The sequence below is a fragment of the Salvelinus fontinalis genome, chromosome 27, assembly GCF_029448725.1.
Source record: "Salvelinus fontinalis isolate EN_2023a chromosome 27, ASM2944872v1, whole genome shotgun sequence".
Taxonomy (NCBI): Eukaryota; Metazoa; Chordata; class Actinopteri; order Salmoniformes; family Salmonidae; genus Salvelinus; species Salvelinus fontinalis.
The window spans coordinates 3,323,237-3,348,930 of NC_074691.1; the positions used below are offsets into that span (position 1 = coordinate 3,323,237).

At 40.0% G+C, this 25,694-nt stretch overlaps 1 pseudogene; it reads left to right on the plus strand.

Annotated features, from left to right (window-relative positions):
• LOC129824876 (glutamate receptor ionotropic, kainate 2-like) overlaps window positions 1-25,694 on the plus strand; it is a 185,209-nt pseudogene that overhangs the window by 34,739 nt on the left and 124,776 nt on the right.

Consider the following 25,694-nt stretch of genomic DNA (forward strand, 5'->3'; position numbering starts at 1 on the left):
TAAGTGAATGCAAATGCAGCTCTTCTCAGTTGACAGTCCAAAACACCATAACAAAGCTAGCCCCCTCTCCACTGCTCATATCAATTAACGCATGTCGATTATGACACCGTTGTTTAATAGGAAAGGACATGAAGGGAGCTGAGAAAAGAATCGTTACAATGTCCTGGGAAAGAATATGCACAGCTATAATAGCCTTCGCAATATCCATCATCTGCCCACACTTCAATGTCACATATGTTGTGTTGGAGGAGAATAAATTGTAATTATGGGAGGAGGAAATAGAGATTTAACCTTGTTGTTCTTTCGCCTGTTCTTTTATCCTTCAGGAGGAATATTTGAATCCATCGAAAGCGGCCCGTCGGGAGCAGAAGAACTCGCCTTTAAATTTGCCTTGAACACAATCAACAGGAACCGCACCCTGCTGCCCAACACCACGCTCACATATGACATCCAGAGAATAAACATCTTTGACAGCTTTGAGGCCTCCAGAAAAGGTGATTGGCTGAGGAGGATAGGAAGCAGACCTGGGGTGTGTTCATTAGTGCACACCGTAGCAATTTTTTTTTTTCATCAGTAAACTATTATCAAAGGAAACAAGCCTTTCTTATTGGACATGTAAGTCCCTCCCTGTTATAGCCGTTTGCTTCTGTTTGGTTGCTAGTGAATACACCCTTGGCTTAAAATAAATTCTGAGCGGTTGTTTGAGCCTGCCTGGGGTGTCAGATGGGCGGGGTTTGAATTTTTGGGACAATTCCACAACTAAAGTGCACAAAGAATCCAGGTCAGAGAGAGAGAAAGAGAGAGAGAAAGAGAGAGAGAAAGAGAGAGAGAAAGAGAGAGACACAGAGAGAAACACAGAGAGAGACACAGAGAGAGACAGAGGGAGACAGAGACAGAGGGAGACAGACACAGAGAGAGACACAGAGAGAGAGACACACAGAGAGAGACACAGAGAGATTATTGTACAGTTTTTTTCAACAGAACATTGTAGTACAAATGGCAGCCAAATGCTGAATTGTGAGTACAATTGATTGTATTGAAATACAATAACCAACAGATATAGGCAAAAATGATGTTGATTGTCAACTGTTCAGCATGCAAACCATGGCTGGGATGGTGCTGTAACGGAACCGTTCAGTCCTGCAGTGGATCAGTTCCAGTTTAGTTGAGGAGAAGGTCTGGTGTGGTGGGAGCATGTGGCGGTAGGGATCAACGTTGTGATTGGAAGACTTCACATGAATTATGATAGATTGAGTAAGGCTCCCTTGTTTATTAATGAATGATTATTAATCTACCATGAAAAAAAGGTTGTCATGAATAATTGCAAGAGGGCGGTTTAAATTATACAGGTTGTGATAGTAGGACAGCTAAATCTGTTATTAGAGTGGTTCATTCTGAGTATCTCTGGGAGTAGTTGTTTATGTTTGTTTATTTGTTTGTGGGAGATTGTGACAAAAAATAAGGGTGTCTGTTTTTTTGCAGGCGTGAAATGTGGGAATAGACATTTATTGAGAATAACTCTGATTAGCTGTTGAGAAATATTTTGCTGACGCGACCCACAAACTGATTGCATCTGATGTGCTCAATTAAGTTATATACAAGAAATATGGGTATAGTATTTGATTAGAAATGTTGTGACAAATGGCAACAAAAAAAGTATCAAGTCCAGGCTGAGAACTTATATTATAGTAAGCTTTATAGCCTAGTTAGGTAAATCAAGATGCTATGTACTTACTCCTACCGGCAGTGTTGGGGAAGCTGCGCTGAAAACATAGTTTACAAAGCTACCGATTACCTTGCACTGGAACAAGTAAAGCTACACTAAAACTACCCTTAAGAAAAATATAATGTACTTGAATTGAGTTCAACTACCACCAAGCTACTGCAAAATATAGTTATATTACTAGTTGAACTAGTACTAGTACTATACTGCCTGCTAGTATCCACGTGATTCAATGCAAAGTGGGACCGATACTCCTCTTGATTCAATAACATCCATCTTGATCTAATGAGGGACAGACTAGGGTCTTTCTTGATCAGTACTCCCATGGTGCATTGCGTGGACAGTAGAGCTGAGAGGAGCCGAAGGCTTCCACCTAAACATAAAACTAACAAACACCTCTCTCTGCCTCCTACCCCCAGCCTGTGACCAGCTGTCCTTGGGGGTGGCAGCCATCTTTGGCCCCTCTCACAGCTCATCAGCTAACGCAGTCCAGTCCATTTGTAATGCCCTGGGGGTGCCCCACATCCAGACCAAGTGGAAGCACCAGGTGTCGGACAACAGGGACTCGTACTACGTCAGCCTCTACCCGGACTTCCAGTCCCTCAGCCGGGCCATCCTGGAGCTGGTCCACTTCTTCAAATGGAGGACGGTCACTGTGGTCTATGACGACAGCACAGGTACATATATCTTGGATGATTGATGATGAAGATGATGATCAAAAGGTGAAAGACAAAAAAAGATTGGAGTATAAACTCAAAAACTTCTACTCAAACACAAACAAACCATTTTATCGGGGTGGTAGGTGTCCGAAAGGTTAGTAGCTTGAATGTTGCCAGCTTGAGTCTTGGGCTGGGCAATAAAAGCAGGAGATTAATTGTCATGCACTTGAACAAGGCACTTATACGCTGCATAAGCCCAGGGCTTAAATGTGCTCCTCCCAAAATGTGTTTAGGTGCAGAAGAGTTGAACTGTTCTATTCTTTCCCCTAAGAGTTTAGCATTGAGTGTCTGGCCATGAAATCTTCAGCCCCCTCAAAGTCCTCCAGGTGTACTCCACGTCAAAACTGGAGCCCTCTACATGAGTGAGCAGCCCTGAAAAAAACACATTGCCCAGAATCACCGTCTCCTCGAGTCTCCTCAGATTAATGCCATGCAGCATGAATGTGAAAGCTGACAGCAGCCATGAATAAAAGACAGACTCGTCCTTTGAGGGTCCTCGTCCACTCCTGTATCCGTCTGCCCGGGTCACCTGCTGTGACTTTGCGAAGTGGCTCATGATTTGCATTTTTACAAGCACAATAATATTTTACACCGTTGAGTACTGTTATATTTTAACAAGGCCTACTGCGTCCAACGTGAGAGTGCTCATCGACTTGAGAGAGTAGACAACATATCGCAACGTCTGTCTCTTATTTTTTACGATCCTTCGGAAGGACAAGGTTGCCCACTTCATGGAACGTAATTACTTGTTGAACATACTTTGTTACAAATACATGGGTTGCATGGGGAGTCTTTTGCCAAATATGTCCAATTGTGGTGGTTTCTTCAGTTGAAGTTCTGTATTTTTGACACATTTTACAACTCTTTTTACCACATCGGTGTCATGAGGTGTCTTACCCTGAATCACACATCGACCCCTAGGTCGTACTGTCCTTTCAGAGGGCAATACGAAGCTACTACACCTATTGCAATCTGGTTCTATCTACACAAGTGCCTAGGGGCTAGAGGTTGATTAGGGATTCAGTCTTTTCTTTTACAAATCAACTGGTAGATCTAGTATGACCAAGAGGATAGATTAACCATCAGGATTTATTCTTCGGTGTTCCTTGAAAGGAATGGCTCGTGATAGGGTGACCATGTTTTTGTCACATCCATTTCACTTTGCAGAGAGCCACCACTGTAGCGTGGTGACAGTGTATTAACCTTGGCTAAGGTCACGGTGAATGGTCCAACTCACCCAACCGCTGAAATGAGTCATCTGATTTGCCATTGTTCCACTCCTCCTCATTGTGTTTGTCCTTAAATGGCACAACATTCTCAATGTAGTGTACTGCTGTTGGACTAAGTCCCATAGGGCTCTGGTCAAAAGTAGTACACTCTAAAGGGAATAAGGTGCCATTTGGGATGCATGCATTTATCCTCACCCTCATCTCCATAACAACGTCCACTAGCTTGCATTGATTCCGCTAAAAAAGGGCTCCAGGGAAGGTGTTAGACATTATTTAAAGGTATGGTTACTCGAAACCAGGTAAGCCTGATGAGTTTCCTCCTCGGGGGAGCGTTTGTGAGGTTAACACACCACCTCACAGTGACCGAGTCGGGGTGAGAGAGACTGGGTGATGTCAACCACACACGCACACACATCGTCTGTAATCACACAGCTTCATGCTCCAGGACGTTTATCCTTGATTGGAGCCTATCTGACTTCTGGCGGAAAGTAGTATCAGAGGGGATAAAATGTAATATTTATACACAGCCCTCTGAGGATCGGGGAGGGAAAGTCAGAAGGAATTATCCAGAGCCCCACCAACGTCGGGCCCTGACAGTGTGTCCCAAATGCTGAGCTCCCCCCGGAACCATTTTCCACTCAACGCCTCCCAAGTGTCTGTACGGAGCAAAACAGAGAAGGGAGAGATACCTTGGAGTAGGGAAAACCTACCTTACTCACAAAAAACTGCAGTATTTACTTCTAACACGAAAGAACACATTCCTTATTCTTATTTCACAGCAATCCCTATGGACACTCCAGAGGGAGAATCTGCCCCCACTCAAAGACCAGTAAATTGCCCACACAGCACTTCATCCCAACAAAAAAGGTCTGAGCAGTCCAAAAGTGCATCTTCAAAACCCCTTTCTTCTCTCTCCCAGACTCCCTCCCTATCCCATCAGTTTTTAGACCCATGACGAGTAATAATTCCAACCATCAATCCAGCCCTATTTCATCCCAAGGCTCAGAAGTCCTCGGTGGAGAGGAGAAACTCATTGTAATCCCATCAGTGTCTCTCTGAGAGGTTTCTAGCTGAGTGCGGGTGGGGAAATGAAATGTGCGGATTGTTGCTCAGTATGAGGCGGTGGAAAGGTTATATGGGGCTTCCCTAGTGGGGAGTAGTCAGGCAAACAGAGACTCAAATCCGAACAGAACCTTGGGAGAGAGAAAGTGAGAATGGATTGACTGCTGCTTTCCAACACTAACATATTAATAAAGTCATTCCACGCTAGAATAGAGAGTAGTGTGTGAATTATCATTTTTAAAGGGGCTTCTTCGACGAAGCTGGACTCTGCTGATATATTGACTCTGTATATATTTAAGTCATTCCACGCTACAATAGAGTAGTGTGTGAATTATTCGACGGAGCTGGACTTTGCTGATGTAAAGCGCTTATTGGTGTATGAGAAGAGTATGTGTTGAGTTGGTACAGAGCTCTGTTGACAGTTCTTCAGTACTGTATCATGGGTGGTATTCTGAAGTCTTCCATTGAATGATTTGCCAGCGATCAGAAGATTCAGAATACTGCCCTATGTGTATGTTTGCCAAGTGTGAGTGGGACAATCAAATAAACTATGGAAGAGAGAGCCATGTATTTGGGCTGTTTTATTTTAAAGATTTGTATCTGACTGTATGCCTTACCAATGACACTTATATTAATTTCCATGTCATACTTATTTTTCAAATAAAGTGTCAATTTCTGTTCTCCAGGTCTTATTCGGTTGCAGGAGCTGATCAAGGCACCCTCCCGATACAACATTCGTTTGAAGATCCGACAGTTGCCGGCGGAGGCCAAGGACGCCAAGCCACTTCTGAAAGAGATGAAGAAAGCAAAGGAGTTCCACGTGATCTTTGACTGCAGCCACGAAATGGCCGCCTGGATCCTGAAACAGGTCAGTGTCCGTCTTGGGTCTTTCTCAGAACCACGTTGAAATCCAGAGACGGGTTGGACTTATAACTTGTCAGATTTCTTGGACTTGGAGATGTATTTATAGGAATTAGCTCCAGAATGATCCCTCCTTGAATACCTCATACTTCTGGTTTCAGGTCCAGTATCTACAGTTTTGGTTATTCATTTCCTGTTCATCTGAATCAGACTCATTTGGATATCTAGTTTTCCTTGTTTATCTCCTTTTAGAATATTACAGTTCCATTACTGTGTTTCCATAATGAATGCTCTATGTCAAAATAGTTTTAATTAGCAACTCTGCCCCTGCTCACAGGCATGTTTGCGACATTATGATTCATCTCTACCACATTGTTAATGAGAAGTGCTCATATCCGTTACCAAAACACACATTTTCGGGCAGAGTAGATGCCATTGTATTGTGTCGAGTGTTCAGTTTGCTAATTATATACAGGATCCCTACCAACATTGCGTGAGGTAAGTTGTCCCCCACAAAAAAAATGATTTACTCTGCACTCACACATGCTGTATATTTGTTTAGGCACTTTGACCATAGTCAGTATTGTGGTTTTCACACAGGCTCTAGCCATGGGAATGATGACGGAGTACTACCACTACATCTTCACCACGCTGGTATGTTCACCGACACCTTATTGAAATGAGTTTTCTTCCTGATAACTACGGTGCCCATATTAGGACAGCATCCATGGAAGTTGCAGATGCTGTCCTAATATGGACACCGTAGTGGTCACATCATCATCTCCTTTATATTGCCACCTAGATACTTGGTCCTGGTGGCAGTGCATCTACAATGTGCTATTGAAGTCCAAAAGATTTATAGACAAAACCCTTTTGAAGACCAAGGATTGAAAATGATTTTAGCTGTCAAAGTATCAGTCTAAATAAACTCTTTCTTCGATAGCATTTTGTTGACTCTTTAAACAATGTTTAGCCATTCTCTACCCACCCTTAATCTGTTGTCCAAAAACCTCTAAAAGTTATCATCAGGGAAAACTAAAGCCACTTGATATGTTCGTCTATTCTGACTCATGGCGGAGATTGAAGTTCTCCAAAGTTCCTTTGATCCACCAAAGAGTCCTGCTGTTCTCACTGGATGAAAAGCCTGTCTTTCCTGGGTGGAGAGAGAGAACGAGAGACTGAGAGCTCAGATAATAGAGCAGACAGTATGAGGCTGTTATCGTTTCGGTTCAATATGGCCCTGACAACACCTGGGCCTGTTGTCCTATTTGGATCATTATGGTTAAGGTTAGGACAAGGGTAGAGAAAGGCTGAATTGAAATCTGTTGTTATGGGCAAACTGTAAATAGAGCTGAGATTATAGGGCTGTTTCAGAGGCATGCTGTTACTTGTTAGTCTGGGCTCCTGCCTGTTCCAAGAGCATAGGCCAGCTTGGCAAGGAAGTGGTGGTAGTGCTGGCCAATGCTGCAATACAACTGCTATCCAGAGTGTGTTGCCCTTACAGGAGTGCTGCAAACACTGTCTATTATGCTCCCTCGCACACGCATGTGTACACGCACACACAGTACACCTATACAACCTATAGACATCTACCTGGTCATAAGCCAGACATGTGGCTCGTTTGACGACTGCGATGTCCTTTCGCTTCCAACATGATAGATGGCAACGCACTAAGGCCCTGCCTGGAAACAATATGAAATCCCTCCTGAAAATACTTCCTAATGTACTGCCTATCGCTGCTAATATTAGAGACTTGAAACATTCGCATGGAGAAAAACACCGAAAATAGGTGGCTTTTTCATAGAATTCCATTTAACATTTTGTGACAAAGTAGCCCCCCGAATTACGCAAATGACAACACACGTCACTCAATTCAGTACTTCATAGCCCCATGTATCAAACAGTTTTTTTCAGTTATTTTAAAACCAGGAACATCTGGAGAGTCCCCTGCTGATCATAGACCCATACCCTAAATAAAATGTGACAATAAAATAATAACAAAGCGTATAAGCAATGGAATGGCAAAAGTCTTACCAGACTTGATACATGTCAATCAAACAAGCTTTGTTAAAAATAGACAAACAAATACAAGAACGTGTTTCAGTTGAATATAATACGCAAAAAAAACAAGATATAAATTCATCAATAACGGCAGTTGATGCCAAAAAGGCTTTTCTTGAATGGCCTTTTCTATTCAAAACTTTGGACGAGTTCAACTTTCCAGCTGAAATAATAAATGTAATACAAATATTGTATATATGTCCTAAAGCAAAAATATACACAAATAATACTGTACATTATCTGACGAAATTGCTGTAGAAAGGGCCATAGGATAGGGATGTCCTGTCACGTTCGTCGTAGTGAGGAGACCAAGGCGCAGCGTGATATGAGTACATTCTTCTTTAATAATCGAAGAACACTTAAACAAAGTAACAAAACGAACGTGTAGCTATAAACAACTAGTGCTGACATGTAACTACACATAGACAATAACCTACAAAACCTAAATGGAAAATGGCAACCTAAATATGATCCCCAATCAGAGACAACAATAAACAGCTGCCTCTGATTGGGAACCAATTCAGGCCACCATAGACCTACAATAACCTAGACTTACAAAAAACCCTAGACAACACAAAACATGCATACCCACCCACGTCACACCCTGACCTGACCAAAATAATACAGAAAACATATATAACTTAGGTCAGGGCGTGACTTGTCCTTCTCCACCCTATTGTTCACACTGTCAATTGAACCGCTTGAAGAAAGAATTAGACAGGACCCAAATGTAACATGTATAAGTTTTGGTAAACATGAATATAAACTAAACTTATTTGCAGACAATCTCTTGATATACCTGACCAATTTTGAAAACTCAATGCCCACTTTGCCCAAAATATTTTCAGAATACTCAAATCTCAGGATATACAATTTACGTGAAAAAAAATGATAATGGCAATAGGAAAAACTCACGGTCTACAGATACCCTTTAAGGGAACACAAAAAATATGAAATAAAAAACAAATATATAATGATAATTGTAATCCATTCCTCAACAATACAAAAGCAGATCTAATTAAGCATATCTAATTAAATGGAATAATCTTTCCATGAATATTACAGGTAGAATAAACTTCTTTAGAATGGCAAAGCTCTCAAAGTTTTTGTATTTATTTTTGGTAATACCAATTACCCCCCTGAAGACCCAGCTATCACAGTGGATCTGGGCTGATTCCAGCTGAGAGTCGGGGAACTCGGCTAAGAGTCAGACTTGGCCGGCGTCATGTAGCCCGAGTCTGGGTCCACCTTCAGCAGTATTACTTATGGCTAGGATGCAAGGATTGCGCTCGGGCCGATTCCGGTGTGAGTTATCTGGCCTAAATGTATTACTTGGGGCTCGGGCTGCTTTATATAAATAACATTTAATTATTTATTTTTCCATTTTTGTCATTTTGTCTGTATTCAAAAAATACAATTAACATTTAAATGAAATTCTTTAAGAGTTTTGTGTAGTATTTTAGTATTTTGATACTGTGGTCATAGACACTGCATCGCAGTGAAAACTGCATTGCTACAGATGCTGGGTCGAGACCCGTGCCGGCCGCACCCGGGAGACCCATGAGGCGACGTACAATTGACCCAGCGTTGTCTGAGTTAGGGGAGGGTTTGGCCGGCCAGGATGTCCTTGTCCCATCGCACTGTAGCGACTCCTGTGGCGGGCCAGGTACATGCACGCTGACACGGTCACCAGGAGTACGGTGTTTCCTCCGTCACAAAATGTTTGTTTGTGGATGGGTATAATTTGTATGTATAAAATGTATAATAGTAATATTTAAAATTACTATATCGGGTCATTTTGTATACATTTATTTAACTTCTCTGGGGCAAGTGGGACGCAAACGTCCCACCGGCCAATAGCCAGGGAAAATACAGCGCGCCATATTCAAATAACATGATATAAAAATCAAACTTTCATTAAATCACACATGTAAGATACCAAATTAAAGCTACACTCGTTGTGAATCCAGCCAACATGTCAGATTTCAAAAAAGCTTTTCGGCGAAAGCATAAGATGCTATTATCTGATGATAGCACATCAGTAAACAAACAGAGTAGCATATTTCAACACTGCAAGCACGACACAAAACGCAGAAATAAAATATAAATCATGCCTTACCTTTGACGAAATTCTTTTGTTGGCACTCCAATATGTCCCATAAACATCACGAATGGTCCTTTTGTTCGATTAATTCCGTGGATATATATCCAAAATGTCAATTTATTTGGACCGTTTCATCCAGAAAAACACAGCTTCCAACTTTCGCCACTTCACTACAAAATATATCAAAAGTTACATGTAAACTTTACCAAAACATTTCAAACTACTTTTGTCATACAACGTTAGGTATTTTAAAACGTTAATAATCAATCGATTTGAAGACGGGATGATCTGTGTTCAATACAAAAAGAAAACAAACTGACACAACTTTTTTCATAACGTGACTCTCTCCAAAAATTTACTTCATGTGACCCTCATTTACGATAGCCCTACTTCTTCACTACACAAAGGAATAACCTCAACCGATTTCCAGGGACTGGTGACATCCAGTGGAAGCGGTAGGAACTGCAAGCAAGTCCATTAGAAATCTGGTGTCTCTAAAAAAAAACAATTGAAAAGACAGTGACATCAAAAAAATACAAATTCTGAATGGTTTGTCCTCAGGGTTTTGCCTGCTACATAAGTTCTGTTATTCTCACAGACATGATTCAAACTGTTTTTGAAACTTCAGAGTGTTTTCTATCCAAATCTACTAATGATATGCATATCTTATATTCTGGGGGATGAGTAGCAAGCAGTTGAATTTTGGCATGCTATTTTTCCCGAAAGTGAAAATGCTGCCCCCTGCACTCAAGAAGTTAAATTTGCATCGGCCCGCTTATGCGGGGATTCTGTAAAGTCGGCTGAATTCCGGTAGACGGAAACGACCTGATGTAATTCATTTTGTTTCCGGGCCGAGTCCAACACCCGATTCAATCAGTGGCCGCTTTTGGGCCTGTTCCTTATTGCTAGCTGGAAACCTTCTTTAAAAATGTATACTCAGTCATAAGACTTCATTCGAGGCTCCCAAGTGGTGCAGCGGTCTAAAGCAGTGCATCTCAGTGCTAGAGGTGTCACTACAGTTCAAATCCAGGCTGTATCACATCTGGTGGCGCACAATTGGCCCAGCGTCGTCTGGGTTTGGCCGTCATTGTAAAATAAGAATTTGTTCTTAACCGACTTGCCTAGTTTAAGAAATATACAAATATATATGGGCAAATAAAATTCATAGAATAAAAAGGAAAGTTTTACATCTTCCTAAGTCTCAGGGTGGATTTAACCTTCCAGACTTGGAATTGTAATAACTCACTACCCAAGGCTTTTACTTATGACATATAGTTAAATGCACTGAAGAGGAACAATGGGTACATATTGAAGTTGCTCATCTCCAGAATCTTTTTATGTGTCTATTTTCAAAGAATAAAGCTAAGAACATTAACAACTTCATAGTTAAGAACGCTATAAGGATATGGATGAAAAGAAAACATATTCTACAAGAATCAATATCACTCCCTAAAAACACACTCCTTGGATAGCTTTTCAGAAATTATAAATTGGTCCACATGGAAAACTAAAGGCATAGAAACCGTAAATAGGGTTACCACATTTAAAATACCCAAATGCGGTAAATTATTTTGCGGGACATTTGCGGGACAGTGAAGCCTACAATCATTTTTGGGGGGCACATTCTGCCTAGTTTTTTTGGGACTATTCAGCTAACCATCCTAAAGTCTCGTAAGAAATTAGGTGGAGTAAGTAATGTTATACTATTATATTTGGTGATGTTATTTAGAATACAAATTCAATATTATGTGATCTTTCAAGATTTTTCATTGATTCAGCTTTGATCTTACTGTCCTAAACGAGCACCGTGAGAAGAGGCGCTCCGTCAGTACAACACCCCTGCTCCTGCTGCACCGGACGAGCTAATTGATCCACACCTAGTTTACTCTTCTGCCTCGTGCAAAATTTGGTGATACAGAAACGAGAGACCACGTGTGAAAATCTGGGAATATTGGGCCAAGGAAACTTTGCTGGTTGGTCTCAGCTCTCATTGAATGTAAAACTGTTAGGAAGGGAGACTTAACATGGGATTGAGTGAAGTACCTGCACATATTATGTTCAATGAGCAACTAATGATTATGGAGAGACTCAAGTATTATATCTTTTAGTCTAATATAGCTGTTTACTAACTTGTGTAGCTCTTCGTCAGAAGCATGCTTTTTGTAAGTAGTTAATCCCAACTGTCCTCTCCGACTGTATCTTGAATTTCTCCCGAAAGGATTTGAGAAATGTGATTGGTTGATGCTAGGCCTATGACGTTGGCCTACCGTGTCACCTTGCTCTGTGCAGAATATCAGATCTTAACTACGATTGGAAAGTATTTAAAATCACCAGTACCACATCTTTATAATATATTTATTTTCATAAGTGCAAGGTGACTGCAAAAGAAGGGTTGGGATGTCTGACTGAAATACGAGAGAACCTTTTTTTTCTAAAATAGTAGTGTTTGAATTTGTTAATAAAATGCGGGACATGATTGTATGTTTGCGGAACAAAGTGCTGGACTGTCCCACACAATCCAAGATATGTGGTCACCTTAACTGTAAATGACTTTTTTGGGACTGACCAATGTAGATCATTTCAAACACATGCAATTTAAAAGTTTCATATCACAAAATTTGTATTTGACATATTTTGGACATCAGAGCAACCTTATTTGAGTCAGAAAAGGATGATCATATGATAGGGAAGATTTACAGAACCCTGCACAGAGCATATCCAACTGATAATCTCTTGGAACTACTGCAACCAAGACTTAAAAAGAACTGCTGTTGGCACAAGACGGAGGGAAAGTTGGAGCATAACTAACCAAATTACAGTTGACGAGAAATGTGCTCTTAATCCAGTCTAAGAGATAAAATTCCCAAATTGACTCAATAATCCATGCTTTCTGGGAATGCTATGAAGTCCAAAAGTTATGTGGGGAGCTAGAAAATTGCCTGTCAGAAGTATTACAATGTAAACTTACTTTTAATCCGTCTGTGCATATTTCAAGACACGGCATATGGGGGTTGTAGTGAGATACCCAATGGGCTGATGATTATCTTCTCAGCACTCATTTTGAAAAAAAAACTGACAAAAAACTTGAAAATCAATCATCAATAACACAATTGACTCGGACATTCAGAGAGGGGGTATATTATTGTGACCCTGGTGGCACAAAATCAAAGTCGGACTGCATGGAGATGCTTGGGAATATGGTAAATACGGGTGACCGTATTGAGGGTGTTTCAGGGAAAAGGTGTACATTTGACCTCCATCATCTAGGATGTGACAATGGTAAATAAAATCTCTCAATTTTTGGCCATTTTTTTGCGCGGTCTTGCAGGCCTTCTCCTGCAGCTGCAACTGTAAGTGCGTTTGTAAATCAAGACCTATCTTGAGTTGGGCTCTGGGATGGTGCAATTGTTGAGAAAGTGAGCTAATGGTTGTGTGGGGGTAAGGGTTGAGTGTGTGTGGGTGTATGTGTGTATCTCACAACTGTTGCGAAGGAGTAAAATATGTTAGGGACAATAGAGGATGATCCACAGCTATATATAATACAAATCGAGGTGAGGGCGATGGAAATGCATTTGGCAGTTGATCTACTTCAATTTGGTAAATGGCACTGTGTGCTCTTTTCAAAGGATGGATCCCAGTCGGTTCAGGGCTATGGGATACAGGGGGTCGAGGGTGGTCTGCCGGGCATTGGGATGACAACCCAACTCGGGATGAGGAGGGCTTTTAGCGGGTGAAATAGTAGGGACCAATTGGAGGTTTACTTAGTAGAAATGCAAATATCATGGTACAGTTATATAGACACTCAATCATCATGTTACTTTTTAATGGTACGTTTACAAACATATATTTTGATAAAAAGAATTGAAAGTTGTGTCTCATTATGGTAAGTGGTGAAATAAGTATAGCCAGTTACAATTGTAATGGCCTAGCAGATAATAAGAAAAGACAATCAGTATTTACCTGGCTAAAAGAGAAGGAATATAATATCTATTGTTTAGAGGAAACCCATTCAACAGTTTTAGATTAAGTTTTGTGGAAAAAGAACTGGGGGGGCAAAATATATTTCTCCCATGGGCAAAGAAATTCAAAAGGGGTGATGGTTTTAATTAACAATAATTTTGATCCAAATGTGCAAATTGTCCAAACAGATCCTCAAGGTAGATGGATTATTTTAAATATGTTATTGGACAATAAACAGATATGGCTTATTAACCTATACGGTCCAAATAATGATGATCCAAGCTTCTTTGAAAATATATATAAGAATTTATCAACTCTACAAGCAACACTAGACTCTATTATTATGGGGGGAGATTTTAATACGGTCTTAAATACCTCTATGGACCGGAAAGGAAATCACACTACAAACTATCACCCTCAGGCACTTAAGGAAATCATGAATGTCATGGATACAGTGGGGCAAAAAAGTATTTAGTCAGCCACCAATTGTACAAGTTCCCCCACTTAAAAAGATGAGAGAGGCCTGTAATTTTCATCATAGGTACATTTCAACTATGACAGACAAAATGAGAAAAAAAAATGCAGAAAATCACATTGTAGGATTTTTAATGAATTTATTTTATGGTGGAAAATAAGTATTTGTTCAATAACAAAAGTTTATCTCAATACTTTGTTATATACCCTTTGTTGGCAGTGACAGAGGTCAAACGTTTTCTGTAAGTCTTCACAAGGTTTTCACACACTGTTGCTGGTATTTTGGCCAATTCCTCCATGCAGATCTCCTCTAGAGCAGTGATGTTTTGGGGCTGTTGCTGGGCAACACGGACTTTCAACTCCCTCCAAAGATTTTCTATGGGGTTGAGATCTGGAGACTGGCTAGGCCACTCCAGGACCTTGAAATGCTTCTTACGAAGCCACTCCTTCGTTGCCCGGGCGTGTTTGGGATCATTGTCATGCTGAAAGACCCAGCCACGTTTCATCTTCAATGCCCTTGCTGATGGAAGGAGGTTTTCACTCAAAATCTCACGATACATAGCCCCATTCGTTATTTCCTTTACACGGATCAGTCGTCCTGGTCCCTTTGCAGAAAAACAGCCCCAAAGCATGATGTTTCCACCCCCATGCTTCACAGTAGGTATGGTGTTCTTTGGATGCAACTCAGCATTCTTTGTCCTCCAAACACGACGAGTTGAGTTTTTACCAAAAAGTTATATTTTGGTTTCATCTGACCATATGACATTCTCCCAATCTTCTTCTGGATCATCCAAATGCTCTCTAGCAAACTTCAGACGGTCCTGGTCATGTACTGGCTTAAGCAGGGGGACACGTCTGGCACTGCAGGATTTGAGTCCCTGGCGGCGTAGTGTGTTACTGATGGTAGGCTTTGTTACTTTGGTCCCAGCTCTCTGCAGGTCATTCACTAGGTCCCCCCGTGTGGTTCTGGGATTTTTGCTCACCGTTCTTGTGATCATTTTGACCCCACGGGGTGAGATCTTGCGTGGAGCCCCAGATCGAGGGAGATTATCAGTGGTCTGGTATGTCTTCCATTTCCTAATAATTGCTCCCACAGTTGATTTCTTCAAACCAAGCTGCTTACCTATTGCAGATTCAGTCTTCCCAGCCTGGTGCAGGTCTACAATTTTGTTTCTGGTGTCCTTTGACAGCTCTTTGGTCTTGGCCATAGTGGAGTTTGGAGTGTGACTGTTTGAGGTTGTGGACAGGTGTCTTTTATACTAATAACAAGTTCAAACAGGTGCCATTAATACAGGTAACGAGTGGAGGACAGAGGAGCCTCTTAAAGAAGAAGTTACAGGTCTGTGAGAGCCAGAAATCTTGCTTGTTTGTAGGTGACCAAATACTTATTTTCCACCATTATTTGCAAATAAATTCATAAAAAATCCTACAATGTGATTGTCTGGATTTTTCTTCTCTCATTTTGTCTGTCATTGTCTGTCATATGATGAAAATTACAGGCCTCTCTCATCTTTTTAAGTGGGAGAACTTGCACAATTGGTGGCTGACTAAATACTTTTTTGCCCCACTGTATATTGGAATTAGTGGATATATGGAAACTTAAATACCCTGATCTAGTGAGATATACATGGCAGAGGCTTAATCAAGCTAGTCGTCTTGACTACTTTCTTATGCCATTCTCTCTGGCACCAACAATTAAAAAATTGTTGATAGGGGACAGAATGCGGTCGGATCATCACATAATTGGCATATATATTACTCTTACAGAATTCCCATGTGGGCGAGGATATTTGAAATTTAATCAAAGCCTACTAGATGATAAATTGTTTAGAACTAGGACAGAATAATTTATAACGGACTTTTTCAGACATAACATAGGTACAGCAGATCCCCGTATTGTATGGGACACTTAAGTGTGCCTTTAGAGGCCATGCAATTCAGTACTCATGTATAAAACAAAAGCAATTTAGATCAAAAGAGTCCATATTAACCAAGGAAATTGAAGGACTAACAGTACAGTTAGATAGCAATAAAAACGGTACCATAGAGGCACAGAATAAGTTAGAGGAAAAATAAAAAAAATGGAGGAACTTATTCAAGAAAGATCCAGTGTAATATATTATAAAAATAAAGCGAACTGGATGGAATATGGGGAAAAATGCACCAAATTCTTTTTCAATCTTCAATATAGAAATGCTACCAATTTTTTTTTATTAAAACTTGTTACAAATGGAGTCACGCATGATTCACCAAATGATATTTTGAAAGAGGAAGTAAAGTACTTTAAGAATATGTTTTCGTTTCAGGCTCCTCCATCTCCACTAACTGAAACTAATTGTATGGATTTTTCCCCTGATAATAATGTAAAATTAACATCTGTACAGAAAGACTCATGTGAAGGCCAAATTACAGAGGAGGTACTGCTTGATGCAATTGGGGCCTTTAAGGATGGGGAAACAGGGCTGGATGGCATACCAGTGGAAGTATACAAAACTTTTGATATACTCAGAGGACCATTATTAGCATGTTTTAAACACTCCTATGTAAATGGTAGATTATCAGACACGCAGCAAGAAGGTCTGATGTCATTATTACTGAAACAGGACCCAAGGGCATTCTATGTGTTGTGTTTCTATGTTGGGTTTAATGTGTTGCCTGATATGGTTCTCAATTAGAGGCAGGTGTTTGACGTTTCCTCTGATTGAGAACCATATTAAGGTAGGCTGTTCTCACTGTTTGTTTGTGGGTGATTGTCTTCCGTGTCTGTATGTATGTTTTGTACCACACAGGACTGTAGCGTTGGTTTGTAGTCTGTACCTGTTCGTGCGTTCTTCGTGTATTAGTAAGTTCTCATGTTTTAGGTCAGTCTACGTCGTTTATTTGTTTTGTAGTTTGTTAAAGAGTTTTCGTGTTTCATCGTTCTGTTAATAAATATTCATTATGTCTTCACAACCCGCTGCATTTTGGTCTGATCCCTACTCCTACTCTTCAGACGAAGAGGAGGAGAGAAACCGTTACAGACGGAGATGTGGACATACTCGGTATACAAATCCCAAAAGAAAGAAATGATCTCACTCCAATACATTTTTATAGAAAGTTAACAAAAATAGATAAGATCTTGCTACCATGGAAAGGAAAATACCTGTCTATTTGTGGAAAAATCACCCTGATTAACTCTTTAGTCATATCACAGTTTACCTATTTGCTTATGGTTTTGCCTACACCTAATGACCTGCTTTTTAAATTATATGAACAAAAAATATTCAATTTTATTTGGATTGGCAAGCCAGATCAAATTAACAGGGCCTATTTATATAACGAATATGAATTCGGAGGGCAGAAATTATTAAATATTAAAGCATTAGACCTCTCACTAAAGGCATCAGTCATACAAAAGTTATACTTAAATCTAAACTGGTTCTCTAGTAAATTGGTACGAATGTCTCATCCTATGTTCAAGAAGGGCCTTTTTCCCTTTATTCAGATTACACCTGCTCACTTTCGGTTGTTTGAAAAGGAAAAAATCTCCAAATTATCTTTATTTTTTAAACAATCTTTAGAAAGTTGGTTGCAATTTCAGTTTAATCCACCTGAAAGGACAGAACAAATAGTACAACAAATATTGTGGTTAAATTCAAATATACTAATTGATAAAAAAAACTGTATTTATCAAAGAAATGTTTAAAAAAGGTATCATTTTAGTGAATGAGATCATAAATAGGACTGGTGGAGTTATGTCACATGCAGCTAACACAGACATATGGAAATGTTTGCTCTACCCAAAATTACAACCAATTAATTGCAGCATTACCACAAAAATGGAAGAGGCAAGTAGAAGGGGAAAAAAGTAAGGAACTTGTATGTCAGCCCTGCATTAAATAACATAAATGGTTAAAGAAAAGTGTGATAAATAAAAACATATACCAATTTCATTTAAGGACCAAAAAACGGACTGCTGTGCCATATAAATTGCAAAATAGTTGGGAAGAGATTTGCGATGTACCCATTCCATGGCACATGGTTTATGAATTGATACGCAAAACAACGCCGGATTCAAAACTTCACATTTTCCATTTAAATTACGATACAAAATTCTTGCAACTAATAAAATGTTATATATATGGGGTATACAATCTTCCCAGCTCTGCAGATTCTGCTGTGAGGAAGCAGTCATTAGATCATTTATTTTGGTATTGTCCATATGTAGCTCATTTTTGGTCACAGGTCCAGGAATGGCTGAAGAATTGCAACATTTGCCTAGAACTAACGCTACAGATAGCAATACTGGGTGATTTGAAAAGCCATAGTCAATCAATCAATAATATAATAATTATTTTAGCAAAAAATTTTTTTTTAAATTTACAATCTGTAGAAGCTATGAAAATAGGAAGGTTAAATTATTTTGTGAAACAGCACAGTTGAAAAATATATGGCAAATAGAAATCCGAAATGGATGATGTTGAGAGATAGATGCTTGTAAGTAGGAAAATCTGCAACAGGTCTGTGAGAGCCGGAATTCTTACTGGTTGGTAGGTGATCAAATACTTATGTCATGCAATAAAATGCTAATTAATTACTTAAAAATCATTTTTTTTTTAGGTTCCGTCTCTCACAGTTGAAGTGTACCTGTGATAAAAATTACAGACCTCTACATGCTTTGTAAGTAGGAAAACCTGCAAAATCGGCAGTGTATCAAATACTTGTTCTCCCCACTGTATATATTTACAAAAAAAATATGGGGGATTGGAAATGATGCAGACAACTACATTGATGGAAGCAACATTCTTTCCGCAATATTAAGCTGATCCACCCCTTAAAAATTTTTAAAAATAAAATAACACAATTGAAAAATCAAATGATTTATTATTTAAATAACATGGGCAACCAAGAAAAATGAATGTGTACAATTTAAGGCTAAGTGGCTAATGATAACACCTTGATCACACTGACAGCGTCATTACGCAAAATGGTAAGCAGCATCATGTTCAACATTCACCTTCTGCTACTATTTCTGTCAAGCCGTCTAAGTGTACAGTTTGACACATACGTTAGAATAATCCATTGTATGCACCACACAGATAGCACTACAACTGCCTCTGCAACGCAATGCTGCAAGGCAAACGAATGTACTACTGGTGTACCAAAATGCAAAGACACAGTCGTTATGATCGAGGGTAATGCTGGAACTAGAGATGGTGGTGTGAGCATGCGGGTGTGGGCAGATCAGATGTAGTCTTTGTGTGCGACTAAGTTGTTGTTCGTATGTATAAGTTCCTATTTGGAGTGGAATAAAAAATATTATATATACAGTACCAGTCAAAGGTTTGGACACACCTACTCATTGCAGGGTCCTACATGGTAGAATAATAGTGAAGACATCAAAACTATGAAATAACACATATGGAATCATGTAGTAACCAAAAAAGTGTTTAACAAATCAAAATATATTTTCAAAGTAGCCATCCTTTGCCTTGATGAAAGCTTTGGACACTCTTGGCATTCTCTCATCCAGCTTTACGAGGTAGTCACCTGGAATGCATTTCAATTAACAGGTGTGCCTTGTTAAAAGTTAAGTTGTGGAATTTCTTTCCTTCTTAATGCGTTTCAGCCAATCAGTTGTATTGTCACAAGGCAGGGGTGGTATACAGAAGATAGCCCTATTTGGTAAAAGACCAAGTCAATATTATGGAACAGCTCAAATAAGCAAGGAGAAATGAAACTCCATCATTACTTTAACCTGTTGGGGATGGGGGCGCTGTTTAGACTATTTATGCTAATGTGGCTAATTTTTTAAACGGCTTCCCACAAAATCCTTGATCGTACAATATGCATATTATTATTATTATTGGATAGAAAACAGTCTATAGTTTCTATAGGAGTTGAAATTTTGTCTCTAAGTGGAACAGAGCCCATTCTACAGCAATTTCCCTGACATGGAGTCAGATTTGAGAAATGTTGGCCACTTTTCTGAAGTCAGTTAAAAGGGCACTGTCGTTGCTATGACTATACGGACACTTCTTACGTCTTCCCCTGGATGCCTTTACGTGATGACGATTCCAACGGGCTCGATTGCGCGTTCACAGGCCCTACAAATGAAAAAACTCTGAAGCTAGTCATTCTTTGGGAGCTGCGTAACGCGCGTGGAAGACACCGACCCTCTCCTGTTCCAAGCGTTAGTTTAGCCTGTTATATTTCTCCGGTCATCTTTTCACTCGTTATAGGAGTTACAAACATCATAAAGTAGTTAATTTAAAGCGTTTTATAGCAATTTATATCCGTTTAGTGCGATTTTGGGACATTTATTTTTGCAACGATGTGAAAAGTTGGGCACGCTTTTCAGTTCATCCCGAACGTAGTTGACATTTCCACATGGCAAGAGGACAGCTTTCCACCAAAAGACGATTTCTCCCAAGAAAGGATCCTTTGCCCAAGATACTGATGGAAGAACAGCTCAAGGTAGGACATTTTTATTATGATAAATCGTGTTTCTGTCGAAACATTTTAGTGGCTTAGGACGCCATGTTTTTTGACGTAGCTTCGCTTGGCGCAAACTGTATTGAAAAGTAAGGATAAATTAAAAAATGTAATAACGCAATTGTATTAAGAATTAAATTGTCTATCAATCCCTGTCCACCCTATATTTTTTAGTCACGTTTATGAGTATTTATGTATAAGAGTAGATCACTGTCTAAGTGGCGCAAGGACATTTTCTGACCAGCTGAGCTACATTTCACATTGTCTAACTATGATTTTGGTGGCTAAATATAAACATTTTCGATCAAACTGTATATGCATGTTGTAATGTGATGTTACAGGAGTGTCATCGGAAGAATTCTGAGAAGGTTAGTGAAAAAATTAATATCTTTTGGCGATGTTGACTTTTATCGCTCACTTTGGCTAGAATCAATGCTGGGCTGCTAATTGCTATGTGCTAAGCTAATATAACGATTTATTGTGTTTTCGCTGTAAGACACTTAGAAAATCTGAAATATTGTCTGTATTCACAGGATCTGTGTCTTTCGATTCGTGTATGCTGTGTATTTTTACGAAATGTTTGATGATTAGTAGTTAGGTAAACACGTTGCTCATTGTAATTATTCTAGTCCATTTGTGATGGTGGGTGCAATTGTAAACTATGCCATATACCTGAAATATGCACTTTTTTCTAACAAAACCTATCCCATACCATAAATATGTTATCAGACTGTCATCTAATGAGTTTTTTTGTTGGTTAGAGGCTATAAATATCTTAGTTTAGCCGAATTGGTGATGGCTACTGGTGTTGGTGGACAAATAAAAGATGGTGGATTATGCTAATGTGTTTTTAGGTAATAGATGTACATCTTTACATATTGTGTCTTCCCTGTAAAACATTTTAAAAATCGGAAATGTTGACTGGATTCATAAGATCTGTGTCTTTCATTAGCTGTATTGGACTTTAATGTGTGAAAGTTAAATATTTTAAAAAAATATTTTTTTTGAATTTCGCGGCACTGGTTTTTCAGTGGGGGGGGGGGGGGTGTGCCGCTAGCGCCACGCTGATCCTAGACAGGTTAAGACATGAAGGTCAGTCAATCTGGAAAATGTCAAGAACTTTGAAAGTTTCTTCAAAGCAAATCAAAGGAAACTTTGTCACATGCGCCGAATACAACCTTACCGGGAAATGCTTACTTACAAGTTTAAGAGAGAGTATTAGAAAATATAGAAAACTTAGAAAATATTTACCAAAGATACAAAAGTAAAAAAACAAAAAGTAACAATAAAATTCAATTAACGAGGCTACATACAGGGGCACCGGTACCGAGTCAGTGTGCGGGGGTACAGGTAGGTCGTAGGTAGGGGTGAAGTGACTATGCATAGATAATAAACAGCTAGTAGCAACAGTGTACAAAACAAATGGAGGGGGGGGGTCAATGTAAATAGTCCAGTGGCCATTTGATTAATTGTTCAGCAGTCTTATGGCTTGGGGATAGACGCTGTTGAGGAGCCTTTTGGTTCTAGACTTGACGCTCCGGTAGCACTTGCCGTGCAGTAGCAAAAAAAAACAGTCTATGACTTGGGTGACTGGAGTCTCTGAAAATATTTTGGCCTTTCCTCTGACACCACCTAGTATATAGGTCTTGGATGGCAGGAAGCTTGGCCACAGTAATGTACTGGGCCGTATGCGTTACCCTCTGTAGCACCTTACGGTCAGATGCTGAGCAGTTGCCACAGCGGGCGGTGATGCAACCTGTCAGGATGCTCTCGATGGTGTAGCTGTAGAACCTTTTGAGGATCTGGGGACACATGCCAAATCTTTTCAGCCTCCTGGGGGGGACAAAGTGTTGTCATGCCTTCTTAACGACTGTCTTGGTGTGTTTGAACCATGAAAGTTCGCTGGTGATGTGGACACGCTGGACTACAGCCCCTTCGATGTTATTAACCTTTCACGAGTATCTACCCCGGGTCCGGGAGCACCCCCCACCCCCCCCACACTGATTAGCATCGCTAGCATAGCGTCACAATTAAATAGTAGCATCTAAATATCATTAAATCACAAGTCCAAGACACCTAATGAAAGATACAGATCTTGTGAATAAAGCCACCATTTCAGATTTTTTAAATGTTTTACAGGGAAGACAAAATATGTAAATCTATTAGCTAACCACGTTAGCAAAAGACACCAATTTTCTAACTCCATCAGTTTCTTACTCCATCAGGTGCTATCACCAATTCGGCTAAACTAAGATATTGATAGCCCCTAACCAAGAAAAAAACTCATCAGATGACAGTCTGATAACATATTTATGGTATAGGATAGGTTTTGTTAGAAAAATGTGCATATTTCAGGTAGATATCATAGTTTACAATTGCACCCACCGTCACAAATGGACTAGAATAAATACATAGAGCAACGTGTTTACCTAATTACTAATCATCAAACATTTCGTAAAAATACACAGCATACACTAATCGAAAGACACAGATCCTGTGAATACAGACAATATTTCAGATTTTCTAAGTGTCTTACAGCGAAAACACAATAAATCGTTATATTAGCATAGCACATTACCCCAGCATTGATTCTAGCCAAAGAGAGCGATAACGTAAACATCGCCAAAATATATTAATTTTTTCACTAACCTTCTCAGAATTCTTCCGATGACACTCCAGTAAAATCATATTAGAACATACATATACAGTTTGTTCGAAAATTTGCATATTTTGCCACCAAAATCATGGTTAGACAATGACAAAAGTTGCCCAGCTGGTCAGACAATGTCGTGCGCCATATTAGACAGTGATCTAGTCGTATACATAAATACTCATAAACGTGACTAAAAAATATAGGATGGACAGCGATTGATAGACAATTTAATTCTTAATACAATCGCTGATTTACATTTTTTAAATTATCCTTACTTTTCAATACAGTTTGCGCCAAGCGAAGCTACGTCTAACAAGATGGCGTCATAAGCGATTAACATTTTTCGACAGAAACACGATTTATCATAATAAATTGTTCCTACTTTGAGCTGTTCTTCCATCAGAATCTTGGGCAAAGAATCCTTTCTTGGGTCTAATCGTCTTTTGGTCGAAAGCTGTCCTCTTGCCATGTGGAAATGCCAACTGCGTTCGGCATGAACTGGAAACCTGCCCGGCGCTTCAAAGTGTCTCAGAAATAAATGTCCCAAAATGCGCACTAAACGGATATAAATTGCTATAAAACGGTTTAAATTAACTACCTTATGATGTTTTTAACTCCTATAACGAGTAAAAACATGACCTGAGAAATATTACTGGCTACACTAATGCTTGGAAAAAGAGCAGGTCGGTGTCCACCGTGCGTCCGGCGCATCTGGAAAAGAGTTCCTACCTACAGGTTTTTTTCATTTATAGTGGCTGTGATTGCGCAATCGATACCATTCAAAGCGTCATCACGTAAAGGCATCCAGGGGAAGACGTAAGCAGTGTCCGTATCCTGATAGCGTTCACAGTGGCCTTTAAACTGACTCCAGATCAGGGGCCAAAATGTGTGAAATCTGACTCCATGTCAGGGAAATTGCTGTAGAATGAGTTCTGTTCCACTCAGAGACAAAATTCCAACGCCTATAGAAACTAGAGACTGTTTTCTATCCAATAATAGTAATAATATGCATATTGTACGATAAAGAATTTAGTAGGAAGCTGTTTAATCTGTAATGCAATTATGCTAATGAGAAAACAGCACCCCCTGTAGTCGCAAGAAGTTTTAGGGGGGGCCTGTTCGGCCCGCATTTTCCTGTAGTCCACAATCAGCTCCTTTGTCTTGCTCACATTGAGGGCGAGGTTGTTGTCCTGGCACCACAATGCCAGTTCTCTGACCTCCTCCCTATAGGCTGTCTCATCATTTGTCAGTGATCAGTCTTACTACTGTTGTGTCGTCAGCAAAATTAATGGTGTTGGAGTCGTGTTTGGCCACACAGTCATGAGTGAACAGGGAGTACAGGAGGGGACTAAGTACACACCCCTGAAGGACCCCAGTGTTAAGTATCAGCGTGGCAGACGTGTGGTTGCATACCCTTACCACCTGGGGTCGTTAGCTTAGTGATGAGCTTTGTGGGCACTATGGTGTTGAACGCTGAGCTGTAGTCAATGAACAGCATTCTAACATAAGTGTTACATTTGTCCAGTTGGGAAAGGGCAGTGTGCAGTGCAATTGAGATTGCGTCATCTGTGGATCTGTTGGGGCGGTATGCGAATTGGAGTGGGTCTAGGTTATGCAGGAGGATGCTGTTGATGAGGGCCATGACCATCCTTTCAAAGCACTTCATGGCTACTGACGTGAGTGAAGGTTACCTTCGCTTCCTTGGGCACAGGGGCTATAGTGGTATGCTTCAAACATTTAGGTATTACAGACTCGGTCAGGGAAAGGTTGTAATTGAAGACACTTTGCAGTTTGTCCGCGCATGCTATGAGAACACGTCTTGGTCACCCGTCTGGCCCCGCGGCTTTATGAATGTTGACCTGTTTAAAGGTCTTGCTCACATCGGCTACCAAGCGCATTATCACACAGTCGTTCAGAACAACTGGTGCTCTCATGCATGCTTCAGTGTTGCTTGCCTCGAAGCGTGCATAAAGGCATTTAGCTTATCTGTTAGGCTCGCATCACTGGGCAGCTCGCGTCTGGGTTTCCATTTTTAGTCTGTAATAGTTTAAGCCCTGCCACATCCCATGATATCAGAGCCGGTGTAGTAGGATTCAATCTTAATCCTATATTGACGCTTTGCTTGTTTGATGGTTTGTCTGAGGGCATGGCGGGATTTCAAATAAGCGTTGGGATTAGTGTCTCGCTCCTTGAAAGCAGCAGCTCTAGCCTTTAGCTCGATATTGATATTGCCTTTAATCCATGGCTTCTGGTTGGAATATGTACACTACTGTTCAAAAGTATGGGGCCACTTAGAAACGTCCTTTTTGAAAGAAAATCACATTTTTTGTCCATTAAAATAACATAAAATTGATCAGTAATACAATTGTTAATT